The following is a 20161-nucleotide window of genomic DNA, read 5'->3' as shown; positions in this document are numbered from 1 at the left end:
CATACTCTGCTTTACAAAGTTTCTCATTTGCATCTCACTATACTTAATGCATTTCGCATTAGTATAAATGGCCTCTGTGAATCGTACCTTTGCTATGCTCCTTCATAACCATCATGGATACCCCTATTGCATTTACACAAATGGCTATGAATAGCAGCCTTACTGGTATTTAAAGCCTGTGTGAATATGAGTCTTACTTCATAGAAAACATTAGGCCAATATATCTATGATTTTTAAAACTGATGATAATAATAATAATAGTAATGAGACTGGGTCAAAGTTAATTATGTATGCAGCTGACTTGCATATTTGTTTGTGTTTAATATTCAGAATGCCATGGGTTATGTATTATATTTGAAGGATTATTATAAGTAAAGATAAGTAAGAACTGCCTGTATCCTTTATGATGAAGGAGATTTCCAGTAACACGAGTGTAAGAATTCATGAAGGCCTGATTAACTACAATGGGCATGAATATTTCTTCCATTGTTTGTTACTTGATAAAGAATTGCTCATGTACTGACTGATTATAGTGTGTTAAATACAGTGCCATCTAAACATTTTCTTCATAAACGAATGCCTGCCAAGTGCTCTGATGTAACATTGAAGTCTAGACATAAAGAAATGTCATGTAAAGTGTTATTTACTAGCAATTTGACATGAGGGCAATAGTTTTATATTCTTGGAACTTAGACTATTTGAAAGGATTCCATAGCATGAACACTAGATGACAAATGTGTTGTAAGACAATTAGTAATTTTCTGGCAATCAAGTTGGTAGAGTTTGCATTAGATAAGTCTGAGTGAAGTATGAATAATACAGTAATTATGACCTTATCTGATAAAGTTTTTAAAGTGTGGCGTGACTCTGTACCGAGCTGTTAATTAAGACAGGTCTGGTATTGAAATCCATGTGTGTTTTTGTCATAAGATTGATTATCCATTAATGTGCTAGAGCTGGATATGGATTCAAGAAGTCTTGCATATCATGCCGTCTCTAGGTTGCATTTCACATGGTATTGTGCTGCTGTGCAGTAAGGCTGATCAGCTGGGAGTTACATTTTAAGTGGTAGAGAATAACACTTCTGAGACATAAAAAGTTTAAGTACCAAAGGGAGTGCTACATGCTTATGTGACTGGCTGGGGCATGACTAAGATGTTTTATACCGAGTTATCTGACTTGTGTTTTTTTGTCTCTGTTTTACATAGTTGACAATGTGCAATTTTGCAGACTTTGGACTGCCTGTAATTAGCTACAATTTGCCACTCAACTTAGGTGAGAGTTATTTTTTATAATATTTATTTTGTTTTTACTACATATAGGATGGGAGGACTAGTGATGAATGGCATGTAGGGGTGATGGCATAGGTTTATGGTTCAGTGTAGAACTACTGTGTGGGTATGGTTACTTTTCTTTGATATTTATGAGTTGTGAATTAGTGAGTTAAGCTTACTGACTTAGAGGGCAGTAAAGGCAACAGATCTGAGTGGCTATTACATTACTGGATTAGATTATTGAGTTCCAGAAATATGTCATTCAGGGTGGATATTGGAATAGTGTTAAGAAAGAAAATGTTTGAAAGCTATGGAAATGTATGTACAGCTATGATACTGATTATGATAAAATGAGGGATGATGGGTGGGAAAAAGATTATTGAAGTAGCACAGTACAAAGATTATGGATCAGGACCACGGTGAAAAAAGGGTTAGGAACATAAAGTAAAAATAGAAAACTTTCATTCCTCTTGATTTGTAGAGATTTAGCTTTGGTTAGAATGTAAAAATGGAATTTTGTTGGGCGGGGAGATGTTCTGGAAAGACAATGGGAGTATTTAAATGCTTTTAGTATATAACATTATGCAAAATAGTATAAAGAGGGTGATACACAGTCACACTATGGGAGAAGTAGCATAGTATGCATGGTACTCAAATAACTGCATGATGCCATGCAAATGAGGGCCTGTGTATAAATGAGTCTCACCATACATGCAAGCAATTAAATAAAATATGTCAGAGTGATTTGGGGATGTATAAAGCCAATGCTCTACATCATGGTATTCATCCATTCTGACTGCACAAACTCTTGGACGTACAGGAGCTAGACTGCTGCTGATACTGTATTAGTGATTGCAGCAACAATAGCTGATATCAGGTGTCTTTGCAGCCAGTGTCTCTTCAGTGCAGATGGGTCTGCCAGTAGCTAATATATCTTCACCTCCATGATCATGACATTGTTGACTTTTGCCATATGGATAAGGACATCATACGAGAGTTGGCAGAAATGTCCTGTCAAAACAGGAAATCAATGGGGATGTGTAGACTGCACATCCCTATGGATACAAAGGCATGTGTAGCATTAATCATCCCCATAGCATCTGACAGGGTTCACACTAGGAACTTCAAAAGCTTCAGTCTCATGGATCCTACACCATTTTCTTTGCATTATGTTGCATCATGTGGAGGAGAATGCATTGTTTCCATGGACAGAAGTGGAGAGAGACAGCACTGTGCAGGCAGTTTACAACATAACCTGTTTCCCTGAAGTCCTGTGAGATATTGCATATAATCATCACCATGACCCTGCCTGTTCCACAGTCCAGTGCATCAACTAGTTGGGCTTCCATTCCATCTGCTATCAGGTGGACTGCAATACACAGGGTATCAAATACAAATGTTTTGTGTGTGGTGACTTCGAGAAGGTTTCTCCAGTTTGTAGGTAGTCAGATTGATGGATAGGCAGTACGATATATACATTAAACATTCAAGCAGACTATGACCAGATATAATTGTTTCTATTGTTGTGCATTGCAGGAGATGCTGGATATACAATGGAGCTCTTGAATATGATCCCTATCCAATACCTACAAACCAGGTTTGAGATAGTTTACAGTACTATGTATTCATACATATAAAATATTTCTGAAAGTGTGTTTGCATTCCTAAAGGGATGAGTCGGTTGGCTAGATACATCTTGTGGCACTACTGTATGCACTTGTGACCTGCAGCCAAATATTCATGGCATATGCTATGTTACATAATATGACAGCACACAACCAGATGCAGTAACATCAGAACATCACAGTGCTGTCTGAGAGGCCTGTCACTGCAGTGGGGGAGGAAGTGGGTTCTGAATAATTAGAGCATGAAGCTGCAGCAGTACTCTAAGCAAATCAGAAGTGAGAGCAATAAATTTGCAATATTAACATACAGGTTGTGTCTGGTCCAGAGCTACAGGTCATGATACAAGCATGGTGTAAAACTGATTCATGTATTATCACACAGAGACTCTGCTGTGCAGTGTACTGACTGGCTATGCAGTGCATCATGTTACCTTACCCACACAGGTTAGAAGGTGGGGATCATCATGTGCCTGGTCGTAGTAGGGCATTTTGAGAGGTGACAACAAAGCTATCATATGGTCAATGATCATGGGAGGTGGGTGTGGTTGCCTCGCATGTTGATGTCAATTTGGGGGTGGTCAAGAATCACATCATACAGTGGGAGAAATTGAGCTTCCATGTTGCAAAGTTTGACCATGTGTACTATATTGGACTGCTGTTTTGGGGATTGATGTGACTTGCAGATGGTATAGTACTTTGGGATCATTTATGGGAACCCTTATGTGGAGCCACATGTTGAGAGCCACTAGCTGTATAGCACCCATGACCTGTACGACAGCCGTGGATAGGCATGGCATTGTGTTAGCTAGCTAGGGATAGTGACAGTGTAGAACTGCATGACCAGGAGTAGCTGGAGTGTTGAGGTATCCCAGGGGTCAAACTTGAGGAGTTTCATTGGCCACAAATGTGAGACCAGGTATTCCTAAGTGTGCTAGCCTCTGTAGCTGGATGAAACAGAGATACCATCTCCAAAACCATGTGTGTCATCTGTGTATGGTCAGTGGCCAGCATGATCACCAGATGAAGTATAAAGAGTGGTTGCTTTCTGTGTCATGGACATATCTTTGAATGCTATGTGGACCACCAAGGATCAGAGCAACACTGTGCCCTCCCTGTCCCTATACTCTACACTGCTTTACAGGCAGTACAGGTTATCTCATAAGCCATGTAGGTATTGCATCATCACATAAGCTATCACCACACTCACCAGCTCTACATGGTGTGTGTAGTCTGTGCCTGGATCACTGACCTGCTGACTTCAAATATGTGCTGTCTTCTCATGCTGGACCCCCCAGTAGGGGAAAGTGTAAAAGCATAAAGATTATATACCAGTCTCTATTCTTTCTCCTCTGTCATAAATTCTGAAAAAGTGTATGCACTATCAACTGCTTACACATCTTACTGACAACTTACTGTCACCCACACAACACGGTTTTTGGCCAGCACATAGCACTACAACAGCCTTACTATCATTTACCAGTACTGTAAACAAAGCTGTTGATGCTGGTCTATTAACTACTGTTATTTTGCTTGACCTATCAAAGGCTTTTGATACAGTGTCTCCACAAATTACTGTTACAATTTAAGTCTCTAAACTGCTCCCCACATACTATAACTTGGTTTCAAAGCTACCTTCACAATAGAAAACAATCTGTCAAATGTCAAAATAAAAAATCAGAATACCTAACCAATAATAGTGGAGTTCCCCAAGGGTCTATTCTTGTGTCTCTACTTTTTAATATATTCATTAATCTCCACAAAGCATTCAAGCAAAGCACATTTATCCAATACGCAGATGATTTGACCATAATCTCATCCTTCTAACAACCTCTCAGAACTCCATACCTCAATTCAAAAAGCATTTGCATCTATAGAACCATGGCTAAGTGAGGCTAAACTGCTACTGAATCCCAAAAAAACAAAACTTTTACTGTTGTCTTCTAAACTCGTAACTCTTGACTTTAAGATATTCTCACAAAACAATACTGAAATTGAGCTTGTTAAAACATCTAAACTGCTAGGCATAACAATTGATGACAGACTCTCTTTTGAAAATCACATACTCACCACAATCAAAAAGAAGGGAAGCTCTATAGGCATAAAATCTTCCTAAATATGTCTACCAAAATAAAACTGGCAAATAGTCTACTTCTCCCTTCCCTCCTCTATGGTAATCCCATTTTCACTAACCTACACACATCACTCATGACTAAATTACAATCATGCTATTATAAAATAGCAAAATTCGCCACCAATATGCCAACTCACACACATCACTATCTCGCCATTAAAACTTTAAATTGGCTTAAATTCTCCCATTACCTATATTACACCAAACTCACTCTTACTCACAAACTGCTATATAACCCAAATTACTGCTCTTCTCTACAAGATATGTTACATGCATACACCCAAACATGAAATCTTAGCTCTTCTAATAAACTACTCCTAACCATAACTAAACCCAACAAGAGAGCCGGACAATGCCTTTATTCCCATACAGTAGCCAAACTCTGGAATGCTCTGCCACCCTCTACTACTCAACAAGACACTACAAAAACTTTTAAATCAGCATTAAAACAACTCTACCTTAACAACCCTGCATGTACCTGCAATCACTTGAACAAATCTCCTTATAAATATACTTTATCCAGTATATTTACACAAACTGATACATAACTTAAGAAAGGCTAATACCTTTCTCTGCTGTATGATGTATGATTTATAAAAGTATAGTAGATAGAATTTTGACTGAAAGCCCTGCTTTACTGATTCTTTTATAAACTGTATTTTTGCCTTATTATATAATCTGCTGACTGGGCGGCCACGGTGGTGCAGTGGTTAGCATTGCCGCCTCACAGCAAGAGGTTCTCCGGTTTGATCCTCGGCTGGGGTGCCTTTTGTGCGGAGTCTGCATGTCCTCCCTGTGGTCACGTGGGTTTCCTCCGGGTGCTCCTGTTTCCTCCCACATCCCAAAGACATGCTGCAGGTGGTTTGGACACTCTAAATTGGCCCTAGGTGTGCGTGTAAGTGTGCCTTCTGTGGAAGGTTGGGCGTCGGGCTGGCAACTCGACACCGTAAAACTCCACTGCCATTCAATGTGCGGACAAGGTGATCCGCTGTGGTGACCCCTAACTGGGAAAAGCCGAAAGAAGAAGATATAATCTGCTGACTATGTAAAAATCTTTGTAAACTGTTTTATTTTAGTTTTTAGTAACTTTGCTTAGTGCGCAACTGTTATCTTTTTGGAGCTTTTCTCCCCAGACCTCCACTGAAAATGGATCTTTGATGCAGTAGACTTTCCCGGTCAACAAATGTCAATAAATAAATAAGTGTAAGCAATGTGCATATGGTTCCGACCCGCAGTGTGTCATGCATATACTTACACATTACACAATCAATGACTACCACATAGGCAAATATATACATTGTGGTGCAGGGCCCTGCAGTCACTGCCTGGATGTGGCTACAAAAAGGGTAAGAAAAGGTGTTTGGCCATACACATCCCACTTGCATGCAGGTCACTGTACATCAGGTAAAGGTGCATGCTATTACTAGACTTATAGATCCCTAAAAGACACTATAGTAGTCATCTCCAGCCTGACTTTAACATCTAAGCCACTGCCAGGTATGAGAGTGCACTCATCCTCCCCAGTCAAATATACCAGGAACTCTTATACTTCTGTGACTCACTTCTGTTGGGTCAGTCCCCGTACTGTGCTGGGCATGTCCTTGGAGAGGTACTGGGCCTGGTACCGGCATGCATTAGATATTAGTTACTCTTTGCTGCACCTGTGCTACAGTTATATTGTGTTCATCCACAGATTTGATGCACTACTATTCTCCCTGCTGCATCTGGTCTTAGAATGTCTTACCAGTTTTGCCTTCATACAGGATGCACATAACATGTGTAACTAGGGCTTGCAGTATCACCTCATTCTTCTGGGTAGTAAACTTTACCAGTCATTGCCTCCCTCATGAGCCAATGACATGACATGTACACCTGTGGTTTAAACATACTGGTCAGAGTGTGTGTGTCCACATGACTGTCCTTGATTGACCCTTAGATATGTTCAATGCTCTTCCTGCCAATGTACCTGTCCACTGTCATGCTGTGGCTATTTCTCAGCCCTATGACAATAGCCACAATGGGCATGTTATCACTGGACATAGTCCTGCACCACTGTGTTGACAGCCTGTATTAGTACATGTTCTGTACCTCCCTCTGCTCTCTACATGTATATCCATGCATTCAACTATGTACAGCAGTCATTGTGTCCTCTGTTCCATGTCCTTTTATCAGTGCATATAGGCCAAAGTTTACCCTGTTTTTGCAGGAGACATAATTGTCATGCATTTGTACTGTGTTTCCTGTCATAGTATCCTTAATAGCTAGACATGTAACTATTATATGCCCCATAAGCCTGACTAGCCTGGTCTGCAAGGCTATGGAGCGCACCATCATGGAACTCGTTAACAAAGACATTTTGAACCTCCATACACTTGACCCAACCCAGTTTGGCTTTGTTAAGGGCAGATCATGCCTACTAAACCTGGTTTACTTGTTTGAGGCAGTCACCAAGGCCATAGATGAGGGGAAGGTAGTTCACACAGCCTACCTTGACCTCGCCAAGGCTTTTGACACCATTCCCCACTCGAGAATTATAGAAAATCTCACCAGCCTGAACATAAACCCCTATGTCGCGAGATGGGTTGCCAACTGGCTTACAGACAGAACTCACACAGTAAGAATAGCAGGTTCCAGATCCGACTCTAAACCAGCCACAAGTGGTGCCCCACAAGGCTCGGTCCTGGGACCCCTACTGTTCAGCATATACTTCTCAGAAGTACAGGCAAACACAGGAGGACTATGGCTAACCAAGTTCGCCGATGACTGCAAACTGGGAGCCATAACTGACTCTCCAGCTGACACGGACATTCTCTAAAAGGGCCTTACTGAGACGGACACCTGGTGTCAAAGTCATGGTCTCAAGCTAAATGCCAAAAAATGCATAGTCATCCCATTTGGGAAAAACAAAACACCCATGAATTACCACATAGGTGGCAGCCCCCTTAATACAAAAGAGGTAATAAGAGATCCAGAGACCCAGGTAGATAGTAATCTCTCTTTTGACAATCATATTGCCAAAGTAGTTAGGAAATCCTATGTAGCCCATCTAATTACTAAAGGGTTCGCATCTAGAAATAAAGAGGTTATAGTACCCCTCTACTCGTCGCTCATCAGACCCATCATAGAGTACAATGCCCCATTTAGGATGTGCCTCACAAGACACTTCCAACAGCTGGAAAGACCACAAAAGTACCTCACCAAGAGGATTACTGGCCTCAAACATATGTTCTATGCAGCCTGACTGGAAAAGCTCCAGCTGTACTCAGTCGCATATCGCTTACTCAGAGGTGATCTCTGCCTGACTTACAAAGCCATGTCCAACTTAGAATTGATGGACATGCTCCAACTAAAGAAATCCAAGCCACTCGCTCTAGTGAGCTAAACCTTGCCACAACAATAAATAGAACATGCTGGAGGGATAGATTCCTGTCACAGAGACTCCCCATGCTTTGGAACAAAATTCCTAACTACTTTAGGCAGAGCCCCTCATTAACACTCTTCAAGAGAAACCTTGACGAGTGGATAGGTAACAGAAAATACACCCCTGGGATCACTTCATTGGCTCTTCTTGATAGAGGCTCAGTTAATTAATCAATGGGGCGGCAAAAGCTGACAATCTCTGGCTAGGCTTATAAATGCCCTCGGGCAGATAGCCGAGTACCTACCTTTGAACCGATGAACCTATTATAACCTTGTGATGTGCTGTGTTCCCTTCCACATTCTCCCCACAACAATGACATCTAACTGCCACGCTATTGTGCTGTGCTCCCTATTATAGTCTTTTCCACTGATAACAGGATATTTAATTGTAATGTTCTTGTACTGCTTTCACTGCTATAGTATCCCCCGTAGTGAGACATCTAACTTTCATGCCCTTGTGATGTATTCCCAGACAAAATAGCCTCCCCCACAGCCAGACATGTAACTGCCATTCTAATGTACTGTCTTATCTTACTTAAATCTACTGTCTGCTCTCTGTCCCCACTGCTGACATACATCATGAACTTTTAGTACAGAGACATTACCAGATGTCTTGTTTTTCTTAAGTATACCTATATCAAAATGCAGTGCCTGCTCCAGTGAAATCATGATTCAGCTCTTGCTGTTCTTTATGTGGTCTCCCACAATACAGAAGCTGTTTTATATCAACATAAACAAGCTTTGTGGCATGACAGTTCTGCTAATGAATGACAGAATTTAGCTCAATTGTTACTGCTATAACACATTGTGCTATCACACCCAAGCAGTGCTAACCAGCTCATCCCTACCTGTCCCAGTGCTAATGAGACACGTGCATACTATGTTTACCCATGGAGCTTGTTAACATTACCATAATCCTGCCTTGGACACATTTTCCAAGTTCACCATTACTGCCCTGCAGTACTCATCATGTGATGTCCTAATGTGTGGCCAAATGCACAGGTTTATTACTATGCTCCTTGAGTGACGTGAAGTGAACATGGCCTCCTGAGATTCTGGGCTCAGTAGGCCTCCTGCCTAGTGTGATAGAAAGAGACCAAGATTTTCATGTCTTTCATCCACAGAGAGGGCCATTATGATGGCCACTATGTAGGGAGGATGCCCAGTACCACCTTGCAAGGATGGTGAGTACTGACACTGTCATCATTGGAGGAATTGTGACCTGCGTGCACCATCTTAACCTGTTTCACCAGCTGAAGGGAGAGGTTAGTGACAGTGTGCCAACTTTATACTGCAAGCACTATATATTAGTATATTACAGTGAACAAAGGAGGATGAACTGAACAGGCAAATATCAGTTTAGTAGTATTTGTAACATACATGTGTATGTTACAAATACTACTAAACTGTGTATGACTTAACTTTTCCTGCCCTTGCTTCATAGGAATCCCCAGTAGTGTGCCCACATTCCCCTCAGCAAAAATGTTATCTGTGTTCTGACCAACCTGCAATAAACCAAAGGCTGTCTGGTTGCCCTGCACTGTGAGACCCTGCATTAGTGGAATGTTAAAGTAATTTCAGCTAAACTAACTCCCCTCAGCAAAAGTTTTATCTGTGTTCTGGCCGACCTCCAATAAACCAAAGGCTATCCAGTTGCCCTGCATTGTGAGACCATGCATCAGTGGAATGCTAAAGTGCTTTCAGCTAAATTAATGTATGTTAGAGGTGTATTTAATCTATCCTCTAAACTGAAGACATTTTTTGCTATAGCCTTTTACTGTAAACATGCACACTACTGCCCCCCCCCCCCCCCATTTCTCTTCCTATTGTACTCCTAGGTCAATTACTTAAAACTACTTTCTTTCTCTTGAAAAATGTTTACCTTTGTACCTGCAGCAAGATTTCTAGTTATTAGGAAGATACAGTGATACACTGACCTGGAACTGATTAAGTTTGATTATTTTCTTGGATGCCAGCCTGGTCCAGTTTTCTGGCTTACAACCTTGTATTACTTTATGTCTATCCCCCTCCTTTACCATGAACCTGCACTCCTCCCTCACACTCCTGCTCCATTACAGAGGTATCTAAAAACCTGGTGAAGAAAAGCACCATCATTGACTTAGTTTTCCTGCCCTTGCTTCATAGGAATCCCCAGTAGTATGCTCGCATGTAAGTACTACCGGATATTGTTTTTGTTTGCGATCCTTATTATTATTTTTGTGACGTTTCACACGTGGTCTGTATTTTTCATGCATATTTTCAGATGGTAACAGCTCTATACAGTCACTTATTTTCTGGGCCTATATTTCAAAGTGTTTTTGTGTTTTGCTTTACTTCACTTGCCCTGCATATGAGCGTTTTGTATGCCAGTATGGAATTATATTCATAGCATATTGTGGTTTTAAATAACTGGTACAATGCTACTTTTTTCACTAAAATGAATATTGTCACCTGCTGTCTGTACTTTTAGATCAGTAACCTGTTCGGCAATTAGAGTATAACTTACTGTGACCTCTGAGGGATACAAGCAACTTTGAGTTTCTGTACAACACCACTGCTGTTATTCCTGACTAAGTGGAGAATGCAGTTACTGTTTCTTAGCAGTTACTGTTTCTTTTCATAATCTGTAGTGTATGTTATAAGAGCTTGGTATTAACTGCAGTTACGTTTGGTTTGTTTTTCTCTGGTTTCCTTGCATTTGTGTTGCTCAAAGTATTGTGCTGTTTCTTACAAAGTATGCTGCCCCTCCCCTACATCCTCTGTCTTCTAGTACTTGGTAATTACAGTGTTTCAAAACTTCAGACCCAATATCTAACTACTTTTCCTTTTTATTTACAGTCCCCTCAGCAAAAGTTTTATCTGTGTCCTGGCCAACCTTCAATAAACCAAAGGCTGTCCAGTTGCCCTGTACTGTGAGACCCTGTGTCGGTGTAACACTAAAGTGCTTTCAGCTAAACTAGTGTATGTTAGAGTTGTATTTAATATGTCCTCTAAATTGAAGACATTTTTGCTATAGCTTTTTACTGTAAGCGTGCACACTACTGGTCCTCCCCATTTCTCTTCCTATTGTACTCCTAGGTTGCTTACTTAAAACTACTTTCTTTCTCTTGGAAAACATTTACTTATGTACCTATAGCCCATACTTGTAATTTTTTTCCTACAGAAGTGGTTGTCCTTGCCACCATACAGTACTAGAACAGTAGCACATAATTTCTAGTTATTAGGAAGATACCATAATACACTGACCTGGAATTGAATGAGCTTGCTTCCTGATTGTTTTCTTGGAAGCCAGCCTGGTCCAGTTTTCTGGCTCATCCTGCTCCGTTCAATCTCGCTGTGCTTAGGCTCACCACGGTTCCCTACCCTACACCCATTCTCACACACCCCTGACATAATTTCCTTTATAGCTAAACCTGCTTTGCCCCGCATTCGCAATATCCAATAGACACCCCCACTCCAGTACTCATACCCCACATCACCATTAACTGTAACGCCCACTCTCCTCCCTTCCTAAGCCTTACCTGCTAACTCTTTCAGTCACTCACTTAATAAAACTCCTTCAGTCAATCCTGATTTATTGTACTAACCTTAAATAAATTATTTACCCTTTAATTCTTTCTGACTGGAAACTAAATCATGGCTATACCTTTCAAAACTCTATGGGCAGGCTTCACGAAGCCTCCGTGTAAGAGTTATAACTCTTACACGGAGGCTGCAGTTAAACGGAGTGATGTCAGCATGCTCTGCATATTCATGAGAGCATGCTGAATCACACCTAAGGCTAACACGGTCCGTGGAAGACAGTAGGGGGGGTGTCCGTAGGCCGAGCCCTGCAAGCGGACACGCCCCCAGAAGAGTAAAATTGCCCAAAGTAAACACGCATGACAGAGGCCATGGAAATGTGAATAAACACAACACAACACATTCCCCCACAGACTATGAACATAAAATATATAAATGAACATGTTATATATTTTTTTTTTAATTGTAAAGATGTTTGCCCGTGAGTACGCTCGTTTGCGTGGGCGTGCCCGTAGCTTACCTACAGTTAGCAGTCAGTGGAAAAGGATATAAGAACTAAATAAGCAAAGTAAGCCTAAAAGCAATAGCTTAGTGGTAGAGATGTCGGCTAAAAAGCAGGCATTCATGGTTCAAGCCCCCACAACACCAATTTTATTTCTAGTAAAATAAGCACGAAACAAGTCCCTGACAAACATGTACACATATAAAATCATAGTTCATGTATAATGTAATGAAATAGTCCATTTATTTTGAAGAAATGTGAGATAAAATAATAAAATATGCCAGAAGTGCCTATAGCTGAGCTACAGTTTAACAAGGTGAGTGCATCTGCCCGTAGGTGAGCAGTGGTTTAACAGGTGCAAAATGAGTGCCCATAGGTGAGCAGTGGTTTAACACGCTGAAACTGTGTGCCCCTAGCTGAGCTGAGCGTAATATGCGTGCTGATAGCCAAATGAGGCGTAAACCAGCGTACCCCATTTGCGCAGAGCTGCGGACCACACCAACAAGCTAACTGACGGGCAACATTGAGCAAGCCGTATCAAAACTGCCTTTACACAGACACACCCCTTGACCTGTCTAGACAGTCATAAAGGCAGTGGCCAGGTTCAAACCCAGGATACTATACACCATAGTCAAAGTACTGAACCACTAAGCCATAACAGCAGTACCTATAAATGCAGTAATAGCAAATATATAGGAATGAATACAAAATGGAGCATGACAAAGCAGGTTTTGTGAAGTTGATACAATTCCAAAATGGCCAATCACAGATATGTGCGGGAAAGACGGTCTATATAAGCCCCATATGCGGGAATACACAGCATAAACAATTGTAGAACTGACTTGCAGCCCGAATGACAGGAGTAGGTGAGGGTAGTTGCTTTCAAGCACAGAAGTGGGGCATTGAGGAGTCCAGATACATGGTCTGGCTCCTAGTCCACAATCATGAGGCACAACTCATGCAGGGCCAGGTCCTGTGGGGAGCATATAGGGCTGAGGCATGGGACCGGTTGGCTCATGATCTCACCAGTGCCACAGGGATTCCAAGGACTGGTGAGCAGGTTCGTCACCACCATGCGGACCTGAAGAGATGCAAGCAGGACCAATTGAACCTTTGGATCCAGGAGGCCCGGCAAATGCCCAACGCCCCACTACTAAGTTACATGTAATTATGTATGTAAGAAATTAAACTAGCTGATATTATGGAGATGTGTATTCCAATATTACTTCATTTATATTACAGCTGCAGGTGTCCGTTCTGCGAACCACAGAGCCTATGGCAATAGGCTGGTGCGGTTGCGCCAACAGGCAGGTCAGTAATCCTCTCCCAGTAACTGTAAAGAAATATAAAAGTATGACAGTTAGCGAAAGAGTGCAGTGTAGTCACTAAGTAATAGAATGTGCAAGTAACAAGTGTAAGAGTGTTTGCAAGTATTACTTGATTACAAAAGTGTGTTGCAGTCTGTAATCCAAACAGAAAAATGAAAATGTCTGAAATAAAGTCTGAAATAAAGATGCCCCACCTGTAATATAATAGTACACAACCTGCAGCAGGCTGAAAAGTACAGCTGCAGAAGATGAGCAAATCACATGTGTGAAATATACCCCTGTTGAAATACTGAAACATGACATAAGTGAGACTGCTGGAAAGGATTGTAATAACTACAGGTAAAACATGTCAATAAAGCCTAGAAGTAAGTACCATCCTGAATAGTAAAATGAAAACAAGTGAGAGAGTGTGAGAAAGTGTCATGAATCCACCAATAAAGTAGTAATAACCCCTGAATAAAGTATACTGCAGTCAGTACAGAATGAAATACATGTGTGAAGCAAAACCAAACAGCGAAATCTGTTCAAAGTGTTGCTGCAGCTGGAATGTGTATCCCAAAATCTGGATATGTTGCTCTCAGTCTGCAATATGCAGATAGTATGATTGTCTGACATACCAAACATCCACAGTTGTCTATAGCTATATAAAGCGAATGTAGCAGGATGATGTAGCTGAACAAAGCTAGAAATGAATGTGTATGAAGAACAATAAAATGTATATTGATGTAGCAGTAACAGTCCTATCACCAAGTTGAAGTAGTTATCATATAGGAAACTGTAGTTAGAACAGTAGTGTGTATATATGTGCAGCTATTAGAAATGTACAGCATATGTATTGGTATTCAAAGGTGTTAATATTATTTTCTTCACCCCACCCTATAACCACATATAACCCATTCCATTTGTCCTGTTGGGTCATAAATATTTGCATGTCCGTTGATGCATCTGCCCTGTTCATACATCCAAACCTGATGGCCTGTTGCCATAAATCAACCCTGCATGTTGTTGGACTGTGTATTGCTGTTCAAATTATGAATGTGTTATGCTCGCTGTTCAATGATGTGAATATCTGGGTGTTTGGTTAATGGGAATACTAATGCATGCTGTTACAACTAATTGTGAATGGTATTATATGTCACTAACCCAAACTGTCATGACATAATGCAAAACATAGGACGACAGGGAAGGAGGGTTCCAGCGGACCCACCTCTCCCACCTCAGCTGACGAGTGCACCTGGCACTAGTGCCCAGTCTGGACCCTCCTCCGGTGGCCCTGTGCCACCTGCGGGTGGAAGCGCTGCAGGGGATGGGGCTCGTCCCACATCTGCAAGTATAGCCAGAGGATAACCACCACTCACCCTCCGTAGCGTCCGAACTGTGGTGCGTAGGGAGATCTGGGACTCTGTTCTTGAGCCCCTACGCCAGCTTACGGCACAGGTGGCACAACTTATGGGCATGCCTGTTGCCCAGCCTACACAGCCCCCAGCACAGCCCCGTCCTGGGCAGTGAAGGAACAGTGGCAATTGCCCATGGGTGGGGATATCAGTTCCACTGTTGCCATCTGTGGGCTCATGGGCTCTGGATATCCAAACCTCCGTCCCCGTCAATTGTGTAACCCCCCCACAGGTGTCATACACCGCCCCTGTATGCGTCTTGTTTGTCTTGCCTGTTGACCTACCTAACCTACCTCCCCAGCTATACCGACTTCCTTCACCTGACGTACCACTCTCACCTGAAAAAAAAAAAAAAAGGGCACTCTGTACCCACAAAAAAATTACGTCCCATACATAGCTGCCCATTCCACACACATGTCTGCTGGACATGGAAACTATCAACTACAATTGGCTGTACAACAAGTATTATTGTTGTCCTGACACCTCTCTCAGGGGTGGAAGGTTTCAAATGTCACACCAAATTAGATACATATGCACAGCTGTTGCTGATGAAGAAATGGGCAGCTATGGGCCTTACCTACATCCTTCCTGCAAATCCCAAGCTTGTTTCCCTACTGTCTTACCCTCTTTGTGACCCCTTTTTCACCACTTTCCTGTCTCCCCATTTTCATTTCTTTCAAAGAAAATAGCGCGGGTGTGCGCCAGAGTAAGCACTGTTAAGCGGTTGTAAGTGGGTGTGCGCGAGTGTGCACTGAGCTAAACGCCAGTGCGCATGCATGAGCTCCGCGCAAACCAGCGCTAACCCAGTTACAATTGCTTAAAAGTACCTTAGTCACTTGACAGGTCCTGTAGTCAGTTCAAAAGCAAAATAAAATCCCACTTTCAGTCCCGAACCCAGGAAACAGTAGTCTGCATAACCTACCACTAAGTCATGACTCTTATACAAGAACATTGTGCTAAAATAAATAGATCATGTAATAGTAGGAATGAATGTAAAGGGAATATAGGATGTGTAGTACACAAAGCATGTCATTTAGAACTACTGTCAAAACTAGTGGATTTCCATAATAGTAGTGTGTGAACAGAAACAGCCATGCTATTTGGTAGCTAGTAGGTAATAATGTCAGTTAATGTACATATATAAATGTATGTATATTTACATATATATATATATATATATATATATATATATATATATATATATATATATATATATATCTGTATATAGTTGTAGGTGTCATTGTGCATACACACTTACTACAGGGAACAGGAGAGAGGAATGGAGAAATGTGAATCTACAACACAGCCTGAATCATGAGAGAGATACTAACCTTTACACTCAAAGAACAGTGTCCACAGCATACCAGCATGGTCCCCTCCCTTACAATCTGAAAGGGCAACACCTATTTCACATACCCTTTTATAGCACTGTCCTGAAATCACAGTGAGAAGTGCAATCAGTACACAACTGGCTGCATGCAATTAGCAAATGCTGGCTTACAATTGGTGCAGAGGCCATCACATGGACCTATGCAGATACCTACAAAAGCATCCTGTACTAACACTCCACACATGCAATACGTTCATTGCACTGTCTGGAAGCAGACAGAGGGAGAGAAACAGACAGAGACAGAGAGTGAGAGAAAAAAAAATACACATGCCACACACTGAGTCTAAGCTGTCAGCAGTGACAGTAGCAAGCCGTGCCAGCAGCAGCAGGAAGCAGAAGTAGTGGTAACGCAACCAGCTGCGACAAACAAAGGTAATGTAAAGTAGCAGGTTAATAGTCTGCATACTGTGAACCCGCCAAATGTGTCATAGGTCTATATCTATAGGTATGTCCATGTGATATGTTGTGTGTACGTAGTTCCACCAAAAGGGGATGACTATACATTACATGTCAGTCAGTGTTAGGCCATGATCCTGGCAGCAGTTGTCTGTGCATTGCCCTCATCAATGGCTGTAGTGACTGTTTTGAAAGGTCAGCCAGGTTCAAAAGGCAGGATCAGCCCATCACAAAGGCAAACTGGCTGGGGACAAGTGTCTGCAGGTACCCAATATCGCTGTATATGCATCCCATACTGAACAATTCCATAGCTTAGCAGACCAGGCCAGTTATGCTTATGATGTGGTAGTTCCCAGGGTCAGTAGAGGTGCCTCCTTAGTGGTGTGGGACCACTGTTGCTGTATGCCAGTGTCGAGGTACATATCCTGTAGTATGGCCAAGGTTAAATATCAGTCTTATATGCGGTTGTATGTCCTCTTGGAGTGCATGTAGCACACATCCAGGGATACCATCAGGTCACAGTGATGCTGTGTGTTCTGCTTTGCTGAGGGCGGCCCTTACCTGGACATGTGAGATGATAGGGAGTTTACATTCAGCTGTGATAAGTATTTCAACTTGTGGGGGAGAAGGAGGGGGGATACATGCACCGAACCTGTCTGCAAGAATGTTGCCAATATCTGTGTGTTCGGTGAATAAGTAGGTGTGTATTAACTCAGAGCATATCTGAGGCATTTGGTCCATATGTGTAACATAACTGAAGAAGGCCTTGTGGTTATCTATAGTGTCTGTGGCCATTTTCCTCCCAGAGTAGGCTGTGGCCATTGTTATGAGACACCGTAGTGTATTACCAGTGCTGACGACAGATGCCTTCCCTTAATGTGAATCTGCTCTGTCCTGTAATAGCCTCCTGCTATTGTTATACAATCTGCCTCTGGCTGGGGTCCACCGGACAGGATGCCTAACCTTTGTGCATAGGGTCTGGGTTAGAAATGTGTGTGCAAGTTCCATGCAATCTGTGGGATGTCCATGGTAAGCATTCGCAAAGGGGTCAGCAGTGTGGGTTGTGGCTTCCACTGGCCCAGTGGGCTGCATAGATACCATCTCAGTCCTAACAAGTGAATAACTGTCTAATCCCATACATATCAAAGTAGTCTACTGTGCCGGTGGTGGTGGTGGGATATGTATATCCAGGCCGAGTAACTTGTGTCCACATCACACTAGTGGATGGCGTTCAACATACAGTACCTTGGTATGAACCCCCAGAGTGAGGTTGTGCATTGGACCTGTCACAGTGTGCTGACCAATGGGGCATGCCACTATGTTGTATGGAATGTGGCAGGTATTGTTGCACAGGTGTTGGCTGAGCACTGATATCTGGCCATGTACTTGTGTATCCACCACGAGACACACACATGCAACATATGGGAGTAGTAGTATATCACTACACTTGAGTATCATGTATAGTATGTGTACCATATATTGCTGACATAGTCTGCTGATATCCTGTTTGTGTTCTCTTCCAGGGAGATGGCACGTCAGTGTAATCCTGCCTACTCTGCAGCAGAAGATGAGGAGATACACCAGAGCCTAGTGCTGGAGTATGACATACTGTTTTCCCGCACCAGCCAGAATCAGCAGGAGAGGGCTGCACTGTGGCAAGACTTTGTCCGTAGGGTAAATGACATTGGCACGCATAATAGGACATATGAGCAGGTACGACATCACTGCAGTGATTTAATCAGAAATGTCCATCAGCGTGCATCGGATATCCACAGGCAACAGGTTGCCACAGGAGGTGGGGTGGCCACACATCCCCCCCTCAACAGACTGGAGGGGCTACTCCTAAGTGTTGTGGCACCAGCCCCGGAACAGCAACAGCAATACACCTGCATCATGATGGAGGCTGGAAACACACAGCAGCACGACATGGAGCATGCAGGTAATATGCCATATGTACACTTGACTGTTCAGTACACTGTTAGTTTATGCATGTGTAAGGTGCGTCCGTGGTATGTAGCTGTCAACATAGTATGTAATTGTGCATGTGTGATATTGGCAATATCAGCAGCTGACGTGTGAAAGGCAACTGGTGTACTACTGCACTGTATCATATGCAGTATCAATGGCACAGTTGTGCCCACTGACATTAATTTCCTCATTTCTGCAGGTCCCTCCAAGGTTACAGCAAGGCAGGCCATCCATGCTGGTGAGTGTGTTTAACAATACCTATAATAGTCCTGATAGTGCTAGTAATATTAGTGTAACTCAGTAGTGCTCTATGTGTATACTGCGGGGTGTGCATGTGTGCATGTGTGCAGGTGTGCCTGTGTCCACATGTGCATGTGTGCATGTGTGTCTGTGTCCACATGTGCATGTGTGCATGTGTGCATGTGTGCGTGTCCACGTGTGCATGTGTGCATGTGTACACTGTCCACGTGTGCATGTGTGCATGTGTGCATGTGTGCCTGTGTGCATGTGTGCATGTATCCATGTGTGCATGTGTGCATGTGTGCACGTGTCCACGTGTGCATGTGTGCCTGTGTCCATGTGTGCATGTGTGCATGTGTGCATAAGTGCATCACTGGTAACATTGTGTGGACACTGTAAACTGTGTTTCCTGTCTTCCTCCCACAGGTTCTGGTGCTGCTCTGGTGTCCTGCAGCAAGGAACCTGAATCTGGTGCCACAGGTACTGGTAATGATGATATCTGTGTAATGGTACAGGAAGGTGTGTCAGGGTCCGCCATTGGTCAGCCAATTGACAGTACACAGCTGTCAACCCCATCATTGCGCACAGTCATCCTGCCAGTACATCCTTTGTCACCATTGTCCCTAGGTGATGGACAGGATACAGTGGGCATTGACCAGGGTAATGTGGTATCTGTGGCACATGCTTCCCCACACAGCAGCCATGGGCAGGGTCCTGCAATGGTACCACACAGACAGTTGCCCATGGGTTCTCGTGGGAGCATCCATGGGCATACTGCCTCTGGCAGACATGCCCAAAGAGGTCTGTCAACCTCAGCTATGTTTCGGGCTGTCATGCAGGCACAGTCGCGTATGGAAAGGTACACCAGACAGGGTCTGAGGGAGCTGAAAGCATGTCGCACAGCCATGACTGACAGTATGCGTGACATCGCGGATGCTATCTGTAATTTCACCAATGTCATAGACAGACGT

This window comes from Protopterus annectens, chromosome 3.part0 (genome assembly GCF_019279795.1).
Source record: "Protopterus annectens isolate FY-2018-M chromosome 3.part0, PAN1.0, whole genome shotgun sequence".
In the NCBI taxonomy this organism is placed as follows: domain Eukaryota; kingdom Metazoa; phylum Chordata; order Ceratodontiformes; family Protopteridae; genus Protopterus; species Protopterus annectens.
The sequence above is the reverse complement of the archived record's forward strand: the minus strand, read 5'-3'. Positions refer to the sequence as shown.